The sequence below is a fragment of the Garra rufa genome, unplaced genomic scaffold (assembly GCF_049309525.1).
Source record: "Garra rufa unplaced genomic scaffold, GarRuf1.0 hap1_unplaced_003, whole genome shotgun sequence".
Taxonomy (NCBI): Eukaryota; Metazoa; Chordata; class Actinopteri; order Cypriniformes; family Cyprinidae; genus Garra; species Garra rufa.
The window spans coordinates 8,443,334-8,464,071 of record NW_027394278.1 but is presented as its reverse complement, the minus strand read 5'-3'; the positions used below and the strand labels follow the sequence as shown (position 1 = coordinate 8,464,071).

Below are 20,738 nucleotides of genomic sequence, written 5' to 3'. Positions count from 1 at the left end.
AACTGTGAATGCAGTGATAACACATGAACTGACAGGCTCTAGACAGCTTTTAGGTTACAGAGCTCTGTGGCAGACATTGCGACAAAAGTATTTCCTAACAGTTAAAAGGGATGATGTAATGCATGCAGTTCGCAGACTATATCCATCTGGAGTTCAACTTCGTCATAGACGCAGGTTTATCCGAAGAGGATACTTTACAGCAGGACCAAACCAAGTGTGGCATATCGATGGGTATGATAAGCTCAAACCATTTGGTGTTGCCATCAGTGGCTGCATTGATGGATTTTCTAGGAAAGTGATGTGGCTCAGAAGTGGCAGCTCTAATAACGACCCAGGGATAATTGCTTACTACTACATGAAGTGTGCATCAGAGTTTGGAGTTCCAGCACGTCTTCGCACAGACTGTGGGACGGAAAATGGCACAATGGTAGCCATTCACTGTGCATTAAGAGCACAGCATACAGATGACTTTGCAGGAGTCCTCAGTCACATGTATGGAACATCAACTGCAAATCAGCGTATCGAAAGTTGGTGGTCCTTTTTCAGAAAGCAGAGGTACATGTATCTATTTAGTCACTTAGTTTTGTGTGTGTGTTGTCACATGACAGAGGTTTTCAGCTGTCAACATTTATTATATGAGAATATTGAGAATGAGAATCTTTTTTCCCCCTGATGGTATAAAGTTTGCTTTACATTGATTTCCATATAATTTTTATTCAGCACTAAACTAATACATTGAGTATACTGTCATTCCATCACTAGGACTCAGTTCTGGATTGATTTGTTCAGTGACCTTAGAGAGAGGCACCTCTTCAACGGCAGCCACGAGCATAAGTGCCTTCTGCGTTATGTCTTCTTGGGCATCTTGCAGAAAGACCTTGATGAGTACAGAGAACTTTGGAATAACCACAACATCCGACCTGTTCGTCAGTCGTCTTGTCATTCTGGTAAACCAGAAGCCATGTATCACCTGCCTCACATTTAATCCTTGCAATATGTGACCATGTTCAGTAAATATCAGATTTCCTTTTTCTACTTTATCATTAATTATCAAAGAAAACGTGATCAATTCATCACTTAACGATTATTGCATTTTAAATCAGAACTAGATTATTATTTTAAAAATAATTTAGATACTCTTGGACAAAAACATACAATGCATGAAGCAAAAAGGTGGAATCATCTGGTTCACAAAGTCTGTTTGTAGTAGAAGCAAATGTGATCAAAATCCACCTAACCCTAACCCTAGCGCTAGCCTGTTACATTGCAGTACAAAAGATATCACTTACCACATAAACAGAGAGATGACTGTGCTGATGATGGTGAATGATGGAGAAATAACTGCGCTGATGATGGCGAATTATTTACAGATCCAGAGTATCACCGAGAAGCAGCTGAACTTGTGTGGTAAGAAGCGCTCCCTCTGCATTATAACTTTACACAGAGCACATGGATCACAGTAATGAGACTAAAATGTCTGCGATACAAAACGGCAGATTCAACAAACCACATATTAAAAGCCGCTAGAGCTCCTAATTAAATAAATATTTTTATCAATGTGCCAGCTATAGAGATGAGCAGCTCTGTGAAACAGCCAATCGGAGCAGAGCTCATTAATATTCATGAAGCTTCCAAAAAAGGCAATAACAGAGCATTTCATTCTAGGGACAAATCCTAGGGTTGTAAATGGTCTTGTAAAACCGTTTCTGGAGATTATTTGCCCTTTCCTATGCCATATACCTTCTATGCAGATATCAAAGAACAAATTAAAATATTCTCTCAATGCATTTTATGGCAACTTTAAGTTGATAGAACCAGCTGACATCTTATCCTGACATTCTGAATATCAAGGATGGTGACACCCACCAACAAAAAGGTAAAAAAAAAAAAAAAAAAAATCTCAATCATAACGACTCATAAGATATTTAATCTGATATTTACATTTTTCAGAGACCACTCTGACCATACTCTCTTCTTCTATGCTGCTTAAATGCCACACAGAACGTTCATCAATGGTGTGGAGCATATGAAATAAACCATTACTCCACACCCGATTCACACTCAGAAAAGAGTATCAAAGCTCATCATCGTAGTTTGGGAGACACCACACTTTTGAAACACATTTCCTAGTTAGAAACTATAGAAATGATCCCTGAAAGTATAGTCTTGACCTCCATTTTGCAAAACCAGCTTAGGCGACTTCTGACACTTTGAGTCTCAGAGATGGTTACAACCTAACAACAGAGATGAGAAAAGTTACATTTGAAACATCATTAGAGTCCTAAAATTTTGTTTGTAATTTTAGTTGGATGCAGTTTTCATTGGCCCCCAAATGACACAGGCGAAACGGAGGCTCTCGCGTTGTGCGAGGCTGTCAACCCGTCCCGTGGGTAGGGCTTAAAGCAGGCTTAGAGATTTCTTCTGTCAGTTTTGACCCAATCTGTTTTTGGGAAGCGCAGTTTGACCCAGCAGTGCGGGCCAACAACATGTTCTGTTTTGCCGCGTGAAGGCGGTTTAATGCTTTGGACAGCGTATGGTTGAGATGTGATTTTCCACCAATTTGGGGCACCTTTCTTATGGAAATCAAGGATGATTTCATGGGAAATGGCAAACTGGTGTAGCGTTTGGCTAATAAGCTAAAGCTACAAAGGATGTACCGGTGCCCCGTCGTCCGAGCAGAATCCACATTCGGCCGTAATCGGAGGTTACTACTAACGTTCGATTGTGTCTCATAGGGAGTTTGGCGCAGGGCCTCAGTGGAAAACAGGCCCTCGGCGGCTGAAACAAAAGACGAAGAATGCATCCACATGTACATGAATCAGGAATGTTAAATAAAGAAACCCCGCCGGATGACGAGGTGGTCCAGTGGTTAAGGCGGTGGAAGGCTAATACATTGTGCTCGACACGCATTCGAAGCTTTAGCGCCACTGAGAGGCCACCGGACCAGACAGGCCCAACATGTTTACGATGGGTAACGGTGAGCTGTAATTGCGTTGCAGTTTAACGATACTTGTCTTGAGAACATATTGACAAAACAACAAACCTTCTGGCTCTGGCGCACTATCATCAGCAGACCGTTTTTTTTGGCGAGGAAAAAAAACCCTAAACGAAACAAGGCTATATTTCTCAACAAAACTCTAAGCCTCCAGAGAGACTAGCAAAAATTGCCAAAGATAACTGTATTTCAAGTCATCCTGGCGGGGTATTGGGTAAAGTTTTCAACCAGCAATGATCGCGCCTCGGACAAACCTCATAGGCTACAATATTGCCTCTGCGAAAGAATGCAGGCGACGGTCGTGACCTTTTTCTGCACCTACGTGGATGTGAACCGACAAGGTGGTAGCAAGCTTTAAACTGCCGCACAAACAGTCTCCTGCCACGGGTTGCTGCACCGTGTTTCTACGGAACAGATTAGAGGTGTGTAAAAGACGGCTCATTCACTATTCCCTCTGTGCTCAAAACAGCCAGCTGAAAGCACGGCAGCAGCAGCTGAAAAGGTCCGCAGCATGGCCTATCTCGGTCAGCAAGGGGACGGGGTGGCCGAGTGGTTAAGGCGATGGACTGCTAATCCATTTTGCTCTGTGCAATGGTTGGAATCCATTCTTGTCGTTCGGTTCCTTTAGCACTGGACCTTAATCCGGGTCCTGGGGACCCCATGCTAAACTTTTTGTGTGTCTTCCTTATCTGACACACTCAGTTCAGTTCACTGAGTGCTCTACTAATGAGCCGATGGTCTGAATCGGGAGTGTTAAATAAAAGGACCACGGAAAGTGACGGGGTGGTCGAGTGGTTAAGGCGATGCAAGGCTAATCCGTTGTGCTAGGCTCACCTTGGTTTGTGTGGGTTTGAATCCCGTCCTCTTCATTTGATGATTTAGCACCACTGAGAGCCCACCAGAACAGACAGGCCCAACCTGTTTACGATGGGTAGCGGTGAGCTGTGATTGTGCTGTAGTTTAATGATACCTGCAGCGAAGTCTTGAGAGCATATTGACAAAACAACAAATCTTCTGGCTCCGGCACGCTATGATCTGTAGACACCTCTTTGACGAGGACCAACAACCAGCCACTCTAACAAAACGAAGCAAAACTTTGTTTTTCAAGAAGCGTCCAGAGAGACCGGCAAAAACTGAGAAGCTGACTGTATTTCAAATCATCCAGATGGGATATCGGGGAAAGTTTACAACCAGCAATGATCACACCTCAGATAAACCACACAAGCTACAACATTGCCTCTGCGATAGAATACCGGTGACGGTCGTGACCTTTTCTTGCAGCTACGTGGATGTGATCCGACAAGGTGATAGCAAGCTGGATGAGCCCCAGAGACAGATCATCAGTGAAGACCTCTTCACCTAGACGGCCATCGACGCAAGACTGTGAAAACCAGATCCTCTCCAATCTGACACTGTGGCAACATGGAACTTTTGCATCTACATTAAAATTAGTCTGTTTGTTCTTATTCTGAGGTCACCGTAGCCGCCATATCCATTCTGTATTCCGATTAGATGGTCACTGCAGTCCCCCGGATCCAGTCCGTACCAAGAGCAGATGGTGGATCAGCACCTTCAGCCGAATGTCAGCGGATACCATGTCAACTAGATGAGCCCCAGAGACAGATCATCAGTAAAGAATGAATCCACATGCCACAGCAAACTCGAGCTGGTGAAAATGTTCGCCAAACACCCGCCGCTGACTTCTTTTAAAAGAAGCCAGCTTATTGAAGGTGCACAGGATAAACGCCCTGAGAAAGCTGTGCCTCGCAACCCTAAGAATGGCATAGGCGCTAGTGGACACCTGACGCGCGTGCAAAACACCGGCATTTCACACGTCCCTGGGTGGGCTCGAACCACCAACCTTTCGGTTAACAGCCGAACGCGCTAACCGATTGCGCCACAGAGACAGACATTGCGCATCTGCTGCCGCGGGATCACGGTTGTAAAAGCAAGGGTTAGGGTTAGGGATTAGAATCGCACGTACTAACAGGCTGTTTTGAAAGATGTTTCCGGAGCTCGCAAAATCCACTTAGCCTGTGCGGAGAATGGGCACGCTGGAGCCCGCCACCCTGTTGGGAAGAAAGAGCGCCAACAGAGCCGCCCAACGTGGGGCTCGAACCCACGACCCTGAGATTAAGAGTCTCATGCTCTACCGACTGAGCTAGCCGGGCTGGTCGTGGTCTCCTTCACCGGGTCGGACGCAGTTTTCATCGGCTCCCAAATGACACAGGCGAAACGGAGGCTCTCGCGTTGTGCAAGACTGTCGAGCCGTCCCGTGGGTAGTGCTTAGAGCAGGCTTAGAGTTTTCTTCTGTCAGTTTTGACCCAATCTGTTATTGGGAAGCGCAGTTTGACCCAGCAGTGCGGGCCAACAACATGTTCTGTCTTGCCGCGTGAAGGCGGTTCAATGCTTTGGTCAGCGTATGGTTGAGATGTGATTTTCCACCAATTTGGGGCACCTTTCTTATGGAAATCAAGGATAAATCTATATAAGGATAAGGATAAATCTTCTATATTTCGGTGGTCTTTTGCAAACACTAGATTTATATGTCAGTTCCAACATAACACCGACTGTTACGCAACAGTCCCGGGATCGTTAATAGTTACGCCTCCAACATTTGCATCGCCCAATCATCGGTAACGTCAGTACATCAGTAAAACAAGGCAAGCCACTGAAGGGACACGGTTAGCTTAATGCTAGCGCTAGCCTGTTACATTGCAGTACAAAAGATATCACTTACCACATAAACAGAGAGATGACTGTGCTGATGATGGTGAATGATGGAGAAATAACTGCGCTGATGATGGCGAATGATTTACAGATCCAGAGTATCACCGAGAAGCAGCTGAACTTGTGTGGTAAGAAGCGCTCCCTCTGCATTATAACTTTACACAGAGCACATGGATCACAGTAATGAGACTAAAATGTCTGCGATACAAAACGGCAGATTCAACAAACCACATATTAAAAGCCGCTAGAGCTCCTAATTAAATAAATATTTTTATCAATGTGCCAGCTATAGAGATGAGCAGCTCTGTGAAACAGCCAATCGGAGCAGAGCTCATTAATATTCATGAAGCTTCCAAAAAAGGCAATAACAGAGCATTTCATTCTAGGGACAAATCCTAGGGTTGTAAATGGTCCTGTAAAACCGTTTCTGGAGATTGTTTGCCCTTTCCTATGCCATATACCTTCTATGCAGATATCAAAGAACAAATTAAAATATTCTCTCAATGCATTTTATGGCAACTTTAAGTTGATAGAACCAGCTGACATCTTATCCTGACATTCTGAATATCAAGGATGGTGACACCCACCAACAAAAATGTAAAAAAAAAAAAAAAAATCTCAATCATAACGACTCATAAGATTTTTAATCTGATATTTACATTTTTCAGAGACCACTCTGACCATACTCTCTTTTTCTATGCTGCTTAAATGCCACACAGAACGTTCATCAATGGTGTGGAGCATATGAAATAAACCATTACTCCACACCCGATTCACGCTCAGAAAAGAGTATCAAAGCTCATCATCGTAGTTTGGGAGACACTACACTTTTGAAACACATTTCCTAGTTAGAAACTATAGAAATGATCCCTGAAAGTATAGTCTTGACCTCCATTTTGCAAAACCAGCTTAGGCGAGTTCTGACACTTTGAGTCTCATAGATGGTTACAACCTAACAACAGAGATGAGAAAAGTTACATTTGAAACATCATTAGAGTCCTAAAATTTTGTTTGTAATTTTAGTTGGATGCAGTTTTCATTGGCCCCCAAATTACACAGGCGAAACTGAGGCTCTCGCGTTGTGCGAGACTGTCAACCCGTCCCGTGGGTAGGGCTTAAAGCAGGCTTAGAGATTTCTTCTGTCAGTTTTGACCCAATCTGTTTTTGGGAAGCGCAGTTTGACCCAGCAGTGCGGGCCAACAACATGTTCTGTTTTGCCGCGTGAAGGCGGTTTAATGCTTTGGACAGCGTATGGTTGAGATGTGATTTTCCACCAATTTGGGGCACCTTTCTTATGGAAATCAAGGATGATTTCATGGGAAATGGCAAACTGGTGTAGCGTTTGGCTAATAAGCTAAAGCTACAAAGGATGTACCGGTGCCCCGTCGTCCGAGCAGAATCCACATTCGGCCGTAATCGGAGGTTACTACTAACGTTGGATTGTGTCTCATAGGGAGTTTGGCGCAGGGCCTCAGTGGAAAACAGGCCCTCGGCGGCTGAAACAAAAGACGAAGAATGCATCCACATGCACATGAATCAGGAATGTTAAATAAAGAAACCCCGCCGGATGACGAGGTGGTCCAGTGGTTAAGGCGGTGGAAGGCTAATACATTGTGCTCGACACGCATTCGAAGCTTTAGCGCCACTGAGAGGCCACCGGACCAGACAGGCCCAACATGTTTACGATGGGTAACGGTGAGCTGTAATTGCGTTGCAGTTTAACGATACTTGTCTTGAGAACATATTGACAAAACAACAAACCTTCTGGCTCTGGCGCACTATCATCAGCAGACCGTTTTTTTGGCGAGGAAAAAAAACCCTAAACGAAACAAGGCTATATTTCTCAACAAAACTCTAAGCCTCCAGAGAGACTAGCAAAAACTGCCAAAGATAACTGTATTTCAAGTCATCCTGGCGGGGTATTGGGTAAAGTTTTCAACCAGCAATGATCGCGCCTCGGACAAACCTCATAGGCTACAATATTGCCTCTGCGAAAGAATGCAGGCGACGGTCGTGACCTTTTTCTGCACCTACGTGGATGTGAACCGACAAGGTGGTAGCAAGCTTTAAACTGCCGCACAAACAGTCTCCTGCCACGGGTTGCTGCACCGTGTTTCTACGGAACAGATTAGAGGTGTGTAAAAGACGGCTCATTCACTATTCCCTCTGTGCTCAAAACAGCCAGCTGAAAGCACGGCAGCAGCAGCTGAAAAGGTCCGCAGCATGGCCTATCTCGGTCAGCAAGGGGACGGGGTGGCCGAGTGGTTAAGGCGATGGACTGCTAATCCATTTTGCTCTGTGCAATGGTTGGAATCCATTCTTGTCGTTCGGTTCCTTTAGCACTGGACCTTAATCCGGGTCCTGGGGACCCCATGCTAAACTTTTTGTGTGTCCTCCTTATCTAACACACTCAGTTCAGTTCTTTGAGTTCTCTACTAATGAACTGATGATCTGAATCAGGAGTGCTAAATAAAAGATGTCACGTAAAATGACGAGGTGGCCGAGTGGTTAAGGCGATGGACTGCTAATCCATTGTGCTCTGCACGCGTGGGTTCGAATCCCATCCTCGTCGTTCGGCTCCTTTAGCAGTAATCCTCGGTCCTGGGGACCCCACTCTGCGCTTTTTGTGTCTTCCTTATCTGACACACTCAGTTCAGTTCACTGAGTGCTCTACTAATGAGCCGATGGTCTGAATCGGGAGTGTTAAATAAAAGGACCACGGAAAGTGACGGGGTGGTCGAGTGGTTAAGGCGATGCAAGGCTAATCCGTTGTGCTAGGCTCACCTTGGTTTGTGTGGGTTTGAATCCCGTCCTCTTCATTTGATGATTTAGCACCACTGAGAGCCCACCAGAACAGACAGGCCCAACCTGTTTACGATGGGTAGCGGTGAGCTGTGATTGTGCTGTAGTTTAATGATACCTGCAGCGAAGTCTTGAGAGCATATTGACAAAACAACAAATCTTCTGGCTCCGGCACGCTATGATCTGTAGACACCTCTTTGACGAGGACCAACAACCAGCCACTCTAACAAAACGAAGCAAAACTTTGTTTTTCAAGAAGCGTCCAGAGAGACCGGCAAAAACTGAGAAGCTGACTGTATTTCAAATCATCCAGATGGGATATCGGGGAAAGTTTACAACCAGCAATGATCACACCTCAGATAAACCACACAAGCTACAACATTGCCTCTGCGATAGAATACCGGTGACGGTCGTGACCTTTTCTTGCAGCTACGTGGATGTGATCCGACAAGGTGATAGCAAGCTGGATGAGCCCCAGAGACAGATCATCAGTGAAGACCTCTTCACCTAGACGGCCATCGACGCAAGACTGTGAAAACCAGATCCTCTCCAATCTGACACTGTGGCAACATGGAACTTTTGCATCTACATTAAAATTAGTCTGTTTGTTCTTATTCTGAGGTCACCGTAGCCGCCATATCCATTCTGTATTCCGATTAGATGGTCACTGCAGTCCCCCGGATCCAGTCCGTACCAAGAGCAGATGGTGGATCAGCACCTTCAGCCGAATGTCAGCGGATACCATGTCAACTAGATGAGCCCCAGAGACAGATCATCAGTAAAGAATGAATCCACATGCCACAGCAAACTCGAGCTGGTGAAAATGTTCGCCAAACACCCGCCGCTGACTTCTTTTAAAAGAAGCCAGCTTATTGAAGGTGCACAGGATAAACGCCCTGAGAAAGCTGTGCCTCGCAACCCTAAGAATGGCATAGGCGCTAGTGGACACCTGACGCGCGTGCAAAACACCGGCATTTCACACGTCCCTGGGTGGGCTCGAACCACCAACCTTTCGGTTAACAGCCGAACGCGCTAACCGATTGCGCCAAAGCTGGGGAACAATAGTCTGTTAAGGGGGGGGAAGAAAAGGAAGGAGGGGGGAGAAGGGGGAAAAGAGAAAAAGAAAGAAAAAAGAGAGAGAAAAGAAAAAAATGAGGAGAAAAGAAGTGAAAGGGAATTTTATCTCTTTGTCCTTTAAAGCAATGTTTTTGGAGTGTATATTTACAATAAATTATCTGAAAAAAAAAATGTTTTCTCTATTTTCCTGTACATTTATATGGGAGTAAGGATGATCACAAGCTTCCCAGTTCATATTACAGCGTTGCCATACATTGAAGTGTTTACTGAATGTTTTATTTATCAGTAATTATCACATGAATGATGTCCAAATGAATGAAATCACTTTTGAAATGACAAATTAATATTTTATTAGATTTATATTACTGATTATTGATATTTTATTCAAAGTTTTTGCACTTTAAATATATTTCGGCTGTAGTTATGTTCTAAAACTTATAGTACAAAATTTTTTACATTTATGTATTAAATCATCCCCAAATTTATCAACATTTTTAAAAGGGCGTATAACTGTTTAATGATACTGTAACAATGACAAACAAAAAGAGTTATTTGATCATGACCAAACTTTTATTTTTCAATCAGTCATAGCCAATTATTCATTATTCTTTTTTTTTTTTTTTTTTTACATTTTTATTCTTATAGTTATGTTGCATGTGCAGAAAACAGAATAATATCTCTTAATAATACTTTCTATTGTCCATGACTCCTGTGCCTTTTTTTTGCAAGTGCAAAAGAACAGAAAACAGAACTATACATATAAACAAAACCGTCTTGTGCATCAACTGCAAGTGAAAAGAACAGAAAGCACAAAACAATACAAATGAATAAAACTTTAAAATATTAATGACTCCTGTGCATGTTTTGAAAGTGCTAAAGAACAGAAAACAAAACTATACTTTTAAATAAAACTGTCTTAATGTCCATGGCACTAGTGCATTCATTGCAAGTGCAAAAGAACAGAAGGCAGAAAACAATACACATAAATAAAACTTTATCCCCTTTCTTTTTTGGACTCTTATGGATGGCACAGAGCTTGAAATGGTCTCTATCAGGCGACAACAATCTGGCCACTGGGCAAGTGGGGCAGTGGTGGTGAATGTATGCCTCTTCACGCTCTCCACCCCTGGAGTGAACCTGTGTCCAGCCTACTCTGGTGTCTGGCAGCAAACATCACTCTCTTCTTATCGTAATCCAGCAGGTTCTGCCAACTATATTGCTCACCTAAGCAGAGAGAGCATATAATACAAGGCAAATGAGAAAACAAAACAAGTGGTACACAGCAAAAAGGCCAGAGTTAAATTAACTCTCCAGGGAGTTTATATGATTCCACTCTCAAAAGTGTCAAGTGTTAAAATCAGAGAGTTAAAGTTAATGAGATAATTAGTGATTAACGAAGTGATGATTGATCATTATTGAAGACACCTGATGTTAACAGGCAGAATCACCAAAGGAGAAAACCACATTTTTTAAGCAACCATTGTAGTGGTCAGTGTTTGCATTAGTTGGGCTCTTGACCCTTATGTCATTAACATTAGATCTTGCTGGGCTGCTTTATTTGAGGGAAAACAACCAGGCAAGCCAAGATCACAAGCCATCAGGGGTGATGGTTATGTTTTAATGTAATCATTGCTTGACCTGAATCATTGAACTCTATTTAGAATCAAGTCTCTGAGTTATTTTCCATTAAAGGATCTGTAACTCGGAGATAAGCTTCTAGAAGAGTTCAGTCTATTAACTGTTGTACATATTTAGTCTCATGAGTCCACAAAAAACAAATCTCTCCATCTTTCTTTAAAATATATTCTGGAAGAATTTCTCATAAGTCAAAATTGGGTTGTTTAGACACACACAGACATCAAGAACCAGCGTATGAATCTCAGGAACGGTGACAAACGACGTGTTCAGATAAACAGATCAACTCTGAACTCTCATCATTTATCCTTGCCGCAATGCATGATGGGAGTCATGGATGAGTCCTGATTGGCTACAATACTATTTTTGATGGTCACCGTTGTTGTGGTTCTCACACTGATTCTTCATGTCTGTGTGTCTTAACTAGTTTATTCTCTTTTGTATAGACTTTGATCAAAATACTTTTTTTTTTTTGCTTACATATCTGTCTGATTAAAGATGTGGTTCTCATTCATAGAGTCTATGTAACCAGTGATAAAAACCATAGTCTAACATTTCACAAAGAATTATTGAAAACCTGATTGCCTTTTGTCTGGCTGTTATAACACTGCTACAGCAGCCAAACAATATGAGATTTTACAAACGTTAAGTTCAAGAGCCCAACTAATGCAAACACTGACCACTGTAATGGTTTCTTAAAAAATGTGATTTTCTCCTTTGGTGATTGTGCTTGTTAACATCAGGTGTCTTCAAAAATGATCAATCATCACTTCGTTAATCACTAATTATCTCATTAACTTTAACTCTGCTTCAGTGTTAATTTAACACTCTGATTTTAACACTTAACACTTTTGAGAGTGGACTCATATAAACTCCCTGGAGAGTTAATTTAACTCTGGCCTTTTTGCTGTGTAGTGTTAACATATGACAGGTCAAGAAGAGAAAGTAGAGAAACTGACCTGATGGTTGGTGAGAGCCAGAGATGGCTGATTCCTGAGCTCCACAAGATACTCCGCAAGGCTGTCCACTTTGTCCAGCACAGCAGCACTATCCGAAGCCTGGGAGAAAAATACAAACAAAAAGAAAAAAATGAAATGAACAACATTATGAGTACAGTGAAGTGGGACAAAAAAACAACAACTAATAAATATATATATGTTTTTCTAGATGTTTTTTTTTTGTCAACTTCAGACAAAAAGCTACAGGTCAGCACAAATTATTTTTTTCCCTAGAAATTTAACAATATTACATAAAACATAATTACAAACATACATTCAACAAGATATTTACATACCACAGACTCGTCAGGAGACGCTGAGGCACCTGGCGTGAAGGGGGCATCAGGCTGAGTAAAGGAAGGCACAGGCTGAGTGGAGGACAGAGAGAAGCTTGGGTCATCAGTAAGACTTGACACAAGTGTTTGGTCCTCCCTGAAGCCCTCGTCTTCTTCATCCTCGCCTTCATTCACATCCTCCAGCATGTTCTCTGTCTCTTCTGAGTCAGGGTCCACTACCAGGGGCTGTCCAGTCTGACGCAGGAGGTAGTCAACACCAAGCAGCTCTCCTATGAAAAAAAATAATAATAAAAGAAAACACACAAATACAGGATCAGTCAAAAGTTTGGACACATTACTATTTTTAATGTTTTTGAAAGAAGTGTCTTATGCTCATCAGTCCAGCATTTATTTAATAAAAAATACAAAAAAACATCAATAATATTATAAAATGTTAATAAAGTTTAAATTTACAGTTACATATACTTTAAATTTAATTTATTTCTGTCATCAACACTGAATATATTTAGCAATCATTTTAGAAATCATTAAAAAGTTAAATAAAGAACAGCATTAGAAATATAATAGAAAATCTTCTGTAACAATATACAGTACTGTTCAAAAGTTTTTTTTTTTAAGAAATTAATGCTGTTCTTTTTAACTTTTTAGTCATCAATGAATTCTGCAAAACATATCACAGTTTTCATTAAAAATAAAAATTAATACAAATATGCAGTACAAATTATTTTTCCTGTATTTTTGATCAAATAAATGCAGGCTTAATAAGCCACTTCTTTCAAAAACATTAAATACAGTCATGTGTAAAAATGTTTGACAAATAATGTACACATACATATTCTACAATAAGATACAGGTAACTTTACCTTCTGGTAGAGGCTGTACCACTTCCGCTGCCGTGGTGCTGGTCTGTTGCCTCCAGACGCACAAACCCCAGAGCTGGCAAAAGTCCTCAACCTGGCCATTGACTCGCCTTCACCCATGACCTTGTGGCTCTTTGGCTTAGTGCTCATCTAAATATAATAGGAAAATAATAGTCAGTAATGTGCATTTTGCAGGTATTGGACAACTACACAAATGTTTTTAATTTATTTTTAATGATACAAAGCTAACTAAATAATGGCACCCATTACAACAATACATTATTTTATTGCTTATAAAGAAAAACAAGGTTACACATTTATTTAAAGGTGTTACACTACAATTATACATATAAGTATTTGAATATTAAATTACCATATACAGTTACTAAAGGGGTAAGATTATTGTTTTGTTTGGTTTACAGTTAGTTGAATCCAATTACATATAATTTACTGTTATTACTATAGTAACTACATAAAGCATGTATTAATGACAATGTAAAATAAAGTACATTGTTAGTTAAAAGCTGTGGTTATACATGATATGATAATCAATCTGAGAAAAAAAAAACCAAACAAAGAACATAGTAAGTAAACTTTATAAACCATGTTTAATTTTTGTAAGGGATGTCTATATAACATTGAATTTTCATTTCAATTATTATTTGTAGCACTTGCATCTGTTTATATAAATAGTAATCCATCTGCAAACACAAAACTTGATTACTACATTCACACATAGCAAAATCACATTAAATGATAATTAGAAATGTCTACAACTAAACATATTTTTAAATCCAAATCAAACTTTAAATAGAATAAATGTGTTTACTATGCAAAATTACAGGCAAATGGTGTTTTATATGTGAGATTATAGGCAAATCATGAAAACAAAACATGATTATTACACTTTCACTTTAGTAAAAGCATGGTAAATTACTTGTTTTTTTCATTCATATTTTAATTTATAGTAAGACTGTGTTTACACTTAAAGAACGAGTAAACTGAGTTTAATAAGTACGATTATAGGCACAATTGTGTTTAATATGTGAGATTATAGGCAAGGAAACATGATTACTACACTTTCACTATAGTAAAGCCATGGTAAATGACGACAAACACAAGCACAACGTTTTTTGTTGTTGCTATTCATTCAGATTTTCATTTATAGTAAGACTGTGTTCATACAGTTGTAATCGATCAGCCAAAAACACAACATGGTTACTACGATTCACTATAGTAAAAACACGGTAAACTGTCATAAGGAATGACTGCACTTACAGCTGAAACGCGTTTTTTCCACCATTTAAATAGAACTTAAGAACGTGTAAATAGACTTTAGAAAGTAAGATTACATTTAAACGGTGTTTCATTATGGGCAATTCGCGAGTCAAAAGTTTGTGAACGCCAAACACAGATGAATGACGGACGAAAACGTAACGAGTTACCAATTGAGAACATTGTAAACAGAGAGAAAGAAAGAAGAAAACATGTATTACTTACATTGAAAAGTTATCCTATATTCCGTTCGTCTGATTTTTGAACCTGACTTAGAATGAAACTAAGCATGGTGAGTGGCTCTCAACAAAGGAGCTCGAGCGATGCGATTGGCGCCTCGTCCATTCTCACAATGGACGGCGAGCGACGCAATTGGCTCTCGTCCATTCTCACAATGGACGGCGAGCGACGCGATTGGCTCTCGTCCATTCTCACAATGGACGGCGAGATCGGCGATTGGACGAGGAGACAGCCGCGGAAACAGACGATCCTGCTCCAGGTAGCGCCACAGAGACATACATTGCGCATCTGCTGCCGCGGGATCACGGTTGTAAAAGCAAGGGTTAGGGTTAGGGATTAGAATCGCACGTACTAACAGGCTGTTTTGAAAGATGTTTCCGGAGCTCGCAAAATCCACTTAGCCTGTGCGGAGAATGGGCACGCTGGAGCCCGCCACCCTGTTGGGAAGAAAGAGCGCCAACAGAGCCGCCCAACGTGGGGCTCGAACCCACGACCCTGAGATTAAGAGTCTCATGCTCTACCGACTGAGCTAGCCGGGCTGGTCGTGGTCTCCTTCACCGGGTCGGACGCAGTTTTCATCGGCTCCCAAATGACACAGGCGAAACGGAGGCTCTCGCGTTGTGCAAGACTGTCGAGCCGTCCCGTGGGTAGTGCTTAGAGCAGGCTTAGAGTTTTCTTCTGTCAGTTTTGACCCAATCTGTTATTGGGAAGCGCAGTTTGACCCAGCAGTGCGGGCCAACAACATGTTCTGTCTTGCCGCGTGAAGGCGGTTCAATGCTTTGGTCAGCGTATGGTTGAGATGTGATTTTCCACCAATTTGGGGCACCTTTCTTATGGAAATCAAGGATAAATCTATATAAGGATAAGGATAAATCTTCTATATTTCGGTGGTCTTTTGCAAACACTAGATTTATATGTCAGTTCCAACATAACACCGACTGTTACGCAACAGTCCCGGGATCGTTAATAGTTACGCCTCCAACATTTGCATCGCCCAATCATCGGTAACGTCAGTACATCAGTAAAACAAGGCAAGCCACTGAAGGGACACGGTTAGCTTAATGCTAGCGCTAGCCTGTTACATTGCAGTACAAAAGATATCACTTACCACATAAACAGAGAGATGACTGTGCTGATGATGGTGAATGATGGAGAAATAACTGCGCTGATGATGGCGAATGATTTACAGATCCAGAGTATCACCGAGAAGCAGCTGAACTTGTGTGGTAAGAAGCGCTCCCTCTGCATTATAACTTTACACAGAGCACATGGATCACAGTAATGAGACTAAAATGTCTGCGATACAAAACGGCAGATTCAACAAACCACATATTAAAAGCCGCTAGAGCTCCTAATTAAATAAATATTTTTATCAATGTGCCAGCTATAGAGATGAGCAGCTCTGTGAAACAGCCAATCGGAGCAGAGCTCATTAATATTCATGAAGCTTCCAAAAAAGGCAATAACAGAGCATTTCATTCTAGGGACAAATCCTAGGGTTGTAAATGGTCCTGTAAAACCGTTTCTGGAGATTGTTTGCCCTTTCCTATGCCATATACCTTCTATGCAGATATCAAAGAACAAATTAAAATATTCTCTCAATGCATTTTATGGCAACTTTAAGTTGATAGAACCAGCTGACATCTTATCCTGACATTCTGAATATCAAGGATGGTGACACCCACCAACAAAAATTTAAAAAAAAAAAAAAAAAATCTCAATCATAACGACTCATAAGATTTTTAATCTGATATTTACATTTTTCAGAGACCACTCTGACCATACTCTCTTCTTCTATGCTGCTTAAATGCCACACAGAACGTTCATCAATGGTGTGGAGCATATGAAATAAACCATTACTCCACACCCGATTCACGCTCAGAAAAGAGTATCAAAGCTCATCATCGTAGTTTGGGAGACACTACACTTTTGAAACACATTTCCTAGTTAGAAACTATAGAAATGATCCCTGAAAGTATAGTCTTGACCTCCATTTTGCAAAACCAGCTTAGGCGAGTTCTGACACTTTGAGTCTCAGAGATGGTTACAACCTAACAACAGAGATGAGAAAAGTTACATTTGAAACATCATTAGAGTCCTAAAATTTTGTTTGTAATTTTAGTTGGATGCAGTTTTCATTGGCCCCCAAATTACACAGGCGAAACTGAGGCTCTCGCGTTGTGCGAGACTGTCAACCCGTCCCGTGGGTAGGGCTTAAAGCAGGCTTAGAGATTTCTTCTGTCAGTTTTGACCCAATCTGTTTTTGGGAAGCGCAGTTTGACCCAGCAGTGCGGGCCAACAACATGTTCTGTTTTGCCGCGTGAAGGCGGTTTAATGCTTTGGACAGCGTATGGTTGAGATGTGATTTTCCACCAATTTGGGGCACCTTTCTTATGGAAATCAAGGATGATTTCATGGGAAATGGCAAACTGGTGTAGCGTTTGGCTAATAAGCTAAAGCTACAAAGGATGTACCGGTGCCCCGTCGTCCGAGCAGAATCCACATTCGGCCGTAATCGGAGGTTACTACTAACGTTGGATTGTGTCTCATAGGGAGTTTGGCGCAGGGCCTCAGTGGAAAACAGGCCCTCGGCGGCTGAAACAAAAGACGAAGAATGCATCCACATGCACATGAATCAGGAATGTTAAATAAAGAAACCCCGCCGGATGACGAGGTGGTCCAGTGGTTAAGGCGGTGGAAGGCTAATACATTGTGCTCGACACGCATTCGAAGCTTTAGCGCCACTGAGAGGCCACCGGACCAGACAGGCCCAACATGTTTACGATGGGTAACGGTGAGCTGTAATTGCGTTGCAGTTTAACGATACTTGTCTTGAGAACATATTGACAAAACAACAAACCTTCTGGCTCTGGCGCACTATCATCAGCAGACCGTTTTTTTGGCGAGGAAAAAAAACCCTAAACGAAACAAGGCTATATTTCTCAACAAAACTCTAAGCCTCCAGAGAGACTAGCAAAAATTGCCAAAGATAACTGTATTTCAAGTCATCCTGGCGGGGTATTGGGTAAAGTTTTCAACCAGCAATGATCGCGCCTCGGACAAACCTCATAGGCTACAATATTGCCTCTGCGAAAGAATGCAGGCGACGGTCGTGACCTTTTTCTGCACCTACGTGGATGTGAACCGACAAGGTGGTAGCAAGCTTTAAACTGCCGCACAAACAGTCTCCTGCCACGGGTTGCTGCACCGTGTTTCTACGGAACAGATTAGAGGTGTGTAAAAGACGGCTCATTCACTATTCCCTCTGTGCTCAAAACAGCCAGCTGAAAGCACGGCAGCAGCAGCTGAAAAGGTCCGCAGCATGGCCTATCTCGGTCAGCAAGGGGACGGGGTGGCCGAGTGGTTAAGGCGATGGACTGCTAATCCATTTTGCTCTGTGCAATGGTTGGAATCCATTCTTGTCGTTCGGTTCCTTTAGCACTGGACCTTAATCCGGGTCCTGGGGACCCCATGCTAAACTTTTTGTGTGTCCTCCTTATCTAACACACTCAGTTCAGTTCTTTGAGTTCTCTACTAATGAACTGATGATCTGAATCAGGAGTGCTAAATAAAAAATGTCACGTAAAATGACGAGGTGGCCGAGTGGTTAAGGCGATGGACTGCTAATCCATTGTGCTCTGCACGCGTGGGTTCGAATCCCATCCTCGTCGTTCGGCTCCTTTAGCAGTAATCCTCGGTCCTGGGGACCCCACTCTGCGCTTTTTGTGTCTTCCTTATCTGACACACTCAGTTCAGTTCACTGAGTGCTCTACTAATGAGCCGATGGTCTGAATCGGGAGTGTTAAATAAAAGGACCACGGAAAGTGACGGGGTGGTCGAGTGTTTAAGGCGATGCAAGGCTAATCCGTTGTGCTAGGCTCACCTTGGTTTGTGTGGGTTTGAATCCCGTCCTCTTCATTTGATGATTTAGCACCACTGAGAGCCCACCAGAACAGACAGGCCCAACCTGTTTACGATGGGTAGCGGTGAGCTGTGATTGTGCTGTAGTTTAATGATACCTGCAGCGAAGTCTTGAGAGCATATTGAAAAAACAACAAATCTTCTGGCTCCGGCACGCTATGATCTGTAGACACCTCTTTGACGAGGACCAACAACCAGCCACTCTAACAAAACGAAGCAAAACTTTGTTTTTCAAGAAGCGTCCAGAGAGACCGGCAAAAACTGAGAAGCTGACTGTATTTCAAATCATCCAGATGGGATATCGGGGAAAGTTTACAACCAGCAATGATCACACCTCAGATAAACCACACAAGCTACAACATTGCCTCTGCGATAGAATACCGGTGACGGTCGTGACCTTTTCTTGCAGCTACGTGGATGTGATCCGACAAGGTGATAGCAAGCTGGATGAGCCCCAGAGACAGATCATCAGTGAAGACCTCTTCACCTAGACGGCCATCGACGCAAGACTGTGAAAACCAGATCCTCTCCAATCTGACACTGTGGCAACATGGAACTTTTGCATCTACATTAAAATTAGTCTGTTTGTTCTTATTCTGAGGTCACCGTAGCCGCCATATCCATTCTGTATTCCGATTAGATGGTCACTGCAGTCCCCCGGATCCAGTCCGTACCAAGAGCAGATGGTGGATCAGCACCTTCAGCCGAATGTCAGCGGATACCATGTCAACAAGATGAGCCCCAGAGACAGATCATCAGTAAAGAATGAATCCACATGCCACAGCAAACTCGAGCTGGTGAAAATGTTCACCAAACACCCGCCGCTGACTTCTTTTAAAAGAAGCCAGCTTATTGAAGGTGCACAGGATAAACGCCCTGAGAAAGCTGTGCCTCGCAACCCTAAGAATGGCATAGGCGCTAGTGGACACCTGACGCGCGTGCAAAACACCGGCATTTCACACGTCCCTGGGTGGGCTCGAACCACCAACCTTTCGGTTAACAGCCGAACGCGCTAACCGATTGCGCCACAGAGACAGACATTGCGCATCTGCTGCCGCGGGATCACGGTTGTAAAAGCAAGGGTTAGGGTTAGGGATTAGAATCGCACGTACTAACAGGCTGTTTTGAAAGATGTTTCCGGAGCTCGCAAAATCCACTTAGCCTGTGCGGAGAATGGGCACGCTGGAGCCCGCCAACCTGTTGGGAAGAAAGAGCGCCAACAGAGCCGCCCAACGTGGGGCTCGAACCCACGACCCTGAGATTAAGAGTCTCATGCTCTACCGACTGAGCTAGCCGGGCTGGTCGTGGTCTCCTTCACCGGGTCGGACGCAGTTTTCATCGGTTCCCAAATGACACAGGCGAAACGGAGGCTCTCGCGTTGTGCAAGACTGTCGAGCCGTCCCGTGGGTAGTGCTTAGAGCAGGCTTAGAGTTTTCTTCTGTCAGTTTTGACCCAATCTGTTATTGGGAAGCGCAGTTTGACCCAGCAGTGCGGGCCAACAACATGTTCTGTCTTGCCGCGTGAAGGCGGTTCAATGCTTTGGTCAGCGTATGGTTGAGATGTGATTTTCCACCAATTTGGGGCACCTTTCTTATGGAAATCAAGGATAAATCTATATAAGGATAAGGATAAATCTTCTATATTTCGGTGGTCTTTTGCAAACACTAGATTTATATGTCAGTTCCAACATAACACCGACTGTTACGCAACAGTCCCGGGATCGTTAATAGTTACGCCTCCAACATTTGCATCGCCCAATCATCGGTAACGTCAGTACATCAGTAAAACAAGGCAAGCCACTGAAGGGACACGGTTAGCTTAATGCTAGCGCTAGCCTGTTACATTGCAGTACAAAAGATATCACTTACCACATAAACAGAGAGATGACTGTGCTGATGATGGTGAATGA

The 20,738-nt window shown here is 42.7% G+C and overlaps 16 non-coding genes across 16 annotated transcripts; 2 read left to right on the top strand and 14 right to left on the bottom strand.

Moving 5' to 3' along the window:
* Nucleotides 1-1,952: 1,952 nt before the first annotated feature.
* LOC141311028 (small nucleolar RNA U3) lies at nucleotides 1,953-2,168 on the bottom strand. Its single transcript, XR_012348493.1, has one exon. It is a non-coding gene; the product is annotated as a small nucleolar RNA U3 (small nucleolar RNA).
* A 974-nt stretch (nucleotides 2,169-3,142) lies between these two features.
* Nucleotides 3,143-3,283, bottom strand: LOC141311102 (U4 spliceosomal RNA). Its single transcript, XR_012348566.1, has one exon. It is a non-coding gene; the product is annotated as a U4 spliceosomal RNA (small nuclear RNA).
* Nucleotides 3,284-4,107: 824 nt separating this feature from the next.
* On the bottom strand, nucleotides 4,108-4,246 carry LOC141311158 (U4 spliceosomal RNA). The gene has a single exon (XR_012348622.1). It is a non-coding gene; the product is annotated as a U4 spliceosomal RNA (small nuclear RNA).
* A 582-nt stretch (nucleotides 4,247-4,828) lies between these two features.
* trnan-guu (transfer RNA asparagine (anticodon GUU)) lies at nucleotides 4,829-4,902 on the bottom strand. Its single transcript has one exon. It is a non-coding gene; the product is annotated as a tRNA-Asn (tRNA).
* A 191-nt stretch (nucleotides 4,903-5,093) lies between these two features.
* Nucleotides 5,094-5,166, bottom strand: trnak-cuu (transfer RNA lysine (anticodon CUU)). The gene has a single exon. It is a non-coding gene; the product is annotated as a tRNA-Lys (tRNA).
* Nucleotides 5,167-6,395: 1,229 nt separating this feature from the next.
* On the bottom strand, nucleotides 6,396-6,611 carry LOC141311029 (small nucleolar RNA U3). The gene has a single exon (XR_012348495.1). It is a non-coding gene; the product is annotated as a small nucleolar RNA U3 (small nucleolar RNA).
* A 973-nt stretch (nucleotides 6,612-7,584) lies between these two features.
* Nucleotides 7,585-7,725, bottom strand: LOC141311114 (U4 spliceosomal RNA). Its single transcript, XR_012348578.1, has one exon. It is a non-coding gene; the product is annotated as a U4 spliceosomal RNA (small nuclear RNA).
* A 490-nt stretch (nucleotides 7,726-8,215) lies between these two features.
* trnas-gcu (transfer RNA serine (anticodon GCU)) lies at nucleotides 8,216-8,297 on the top strand. Its single transcript has one exon. It is a non-coding gene; the product is annotated as a tRNA-Ser (tRNA).
* A 490-nt stretch (nucleotides 8,298-8,787) lies between these two features.
* Nucleotides 8,788-8,926, bottom strand: LOC141311157 (U4 spliceosomal RNA). Its single transcript, XR_012348621.1, has one exon. It is a non-coding gene; the product is annotated as a U4 spliceosomal RNA (small nuclear RNA).
* Nucleotides 8,927-15,374: 6,448 nt separating this feature from the next.
* On the bottom strand, nucleotides 15,375-15,447 carry trnak-cuu (transfer RNA lysine (anticodon CUU)). Its single transcript has one exon. It is a non-coding gene; the product is annotated as a tRNA-Lys (tRNA).
* A 1,230-nt stretch (nucleotides 15,448-16,677) lies between these two features.
* Nucleotides 16,678-16,893, bottom strand: LOC141311007 (small nucleolar RNA U3). Its single transcript, XR_012348473.1, has one exon. It is a non-coding gene; the product is annotated as a small nucleolar RNA U3 (small nucleolar RNA).
* A 973-nt stretch (nucleotides 16,894-17,866) lies between these two features.
* On the bottom strand, nucleotides 17,867-18,007 carry LOC141311100 (U4 spliceosomal RNA). The gene has a single exon (XR_012348565.1). It is a non-coding gene; the product is annotated as a U4 spliceosomal RNA (small nuclear RNA).
* Nucleotides 18,008-18,497: 490 nt separating this feature from the next.
* Nucleotides 18,498-18,579, top strand: trnas-gcu (transfer RNA serine (anticodon GCU)). The gene has a single exon. It is a non-coding gene; the product is annotated as a tRNA-Ser (tRNA).
* Nucleotides 18,580-19,069: 490 nt separating this feature from the next.
* On the bottom strand, nucleotides 19,070-19,208 carry LOC141311154 (U4 spliceosomal RNA). Its single transcript, XR_012348619.1, has one exon. It is a non-coding gene; the product is annotated as a U4 spliceosomal RNA (small nuclear RNA).
* Nucleotides 19,209-19,790: 582 nt separating this feature from the next.
* trnan-guu (transfer RNA asparagine (anticodon GUU)) lies at nucleotides 19,791-19,864 on the bottom strand. Its single transcript has one exon. It is a non-coding gene; the product is annotated as a tRNA-Asn (tRNA).
* Nucleotides 19,865-20,055: 191 nt separating this feature from the next.
* Nucleotides 20,056-20,128, bottom strand: trnak-cuu (transfer RNA lysine (anticodon CUU)). Its single transcript has one exon. It is a non-coding gene; the product is annotated as a tRNA-Lys (tRNA).
* Between the last annotated feature and the right edge of the window lie 610 nt (nucleotides 20,129-20,738).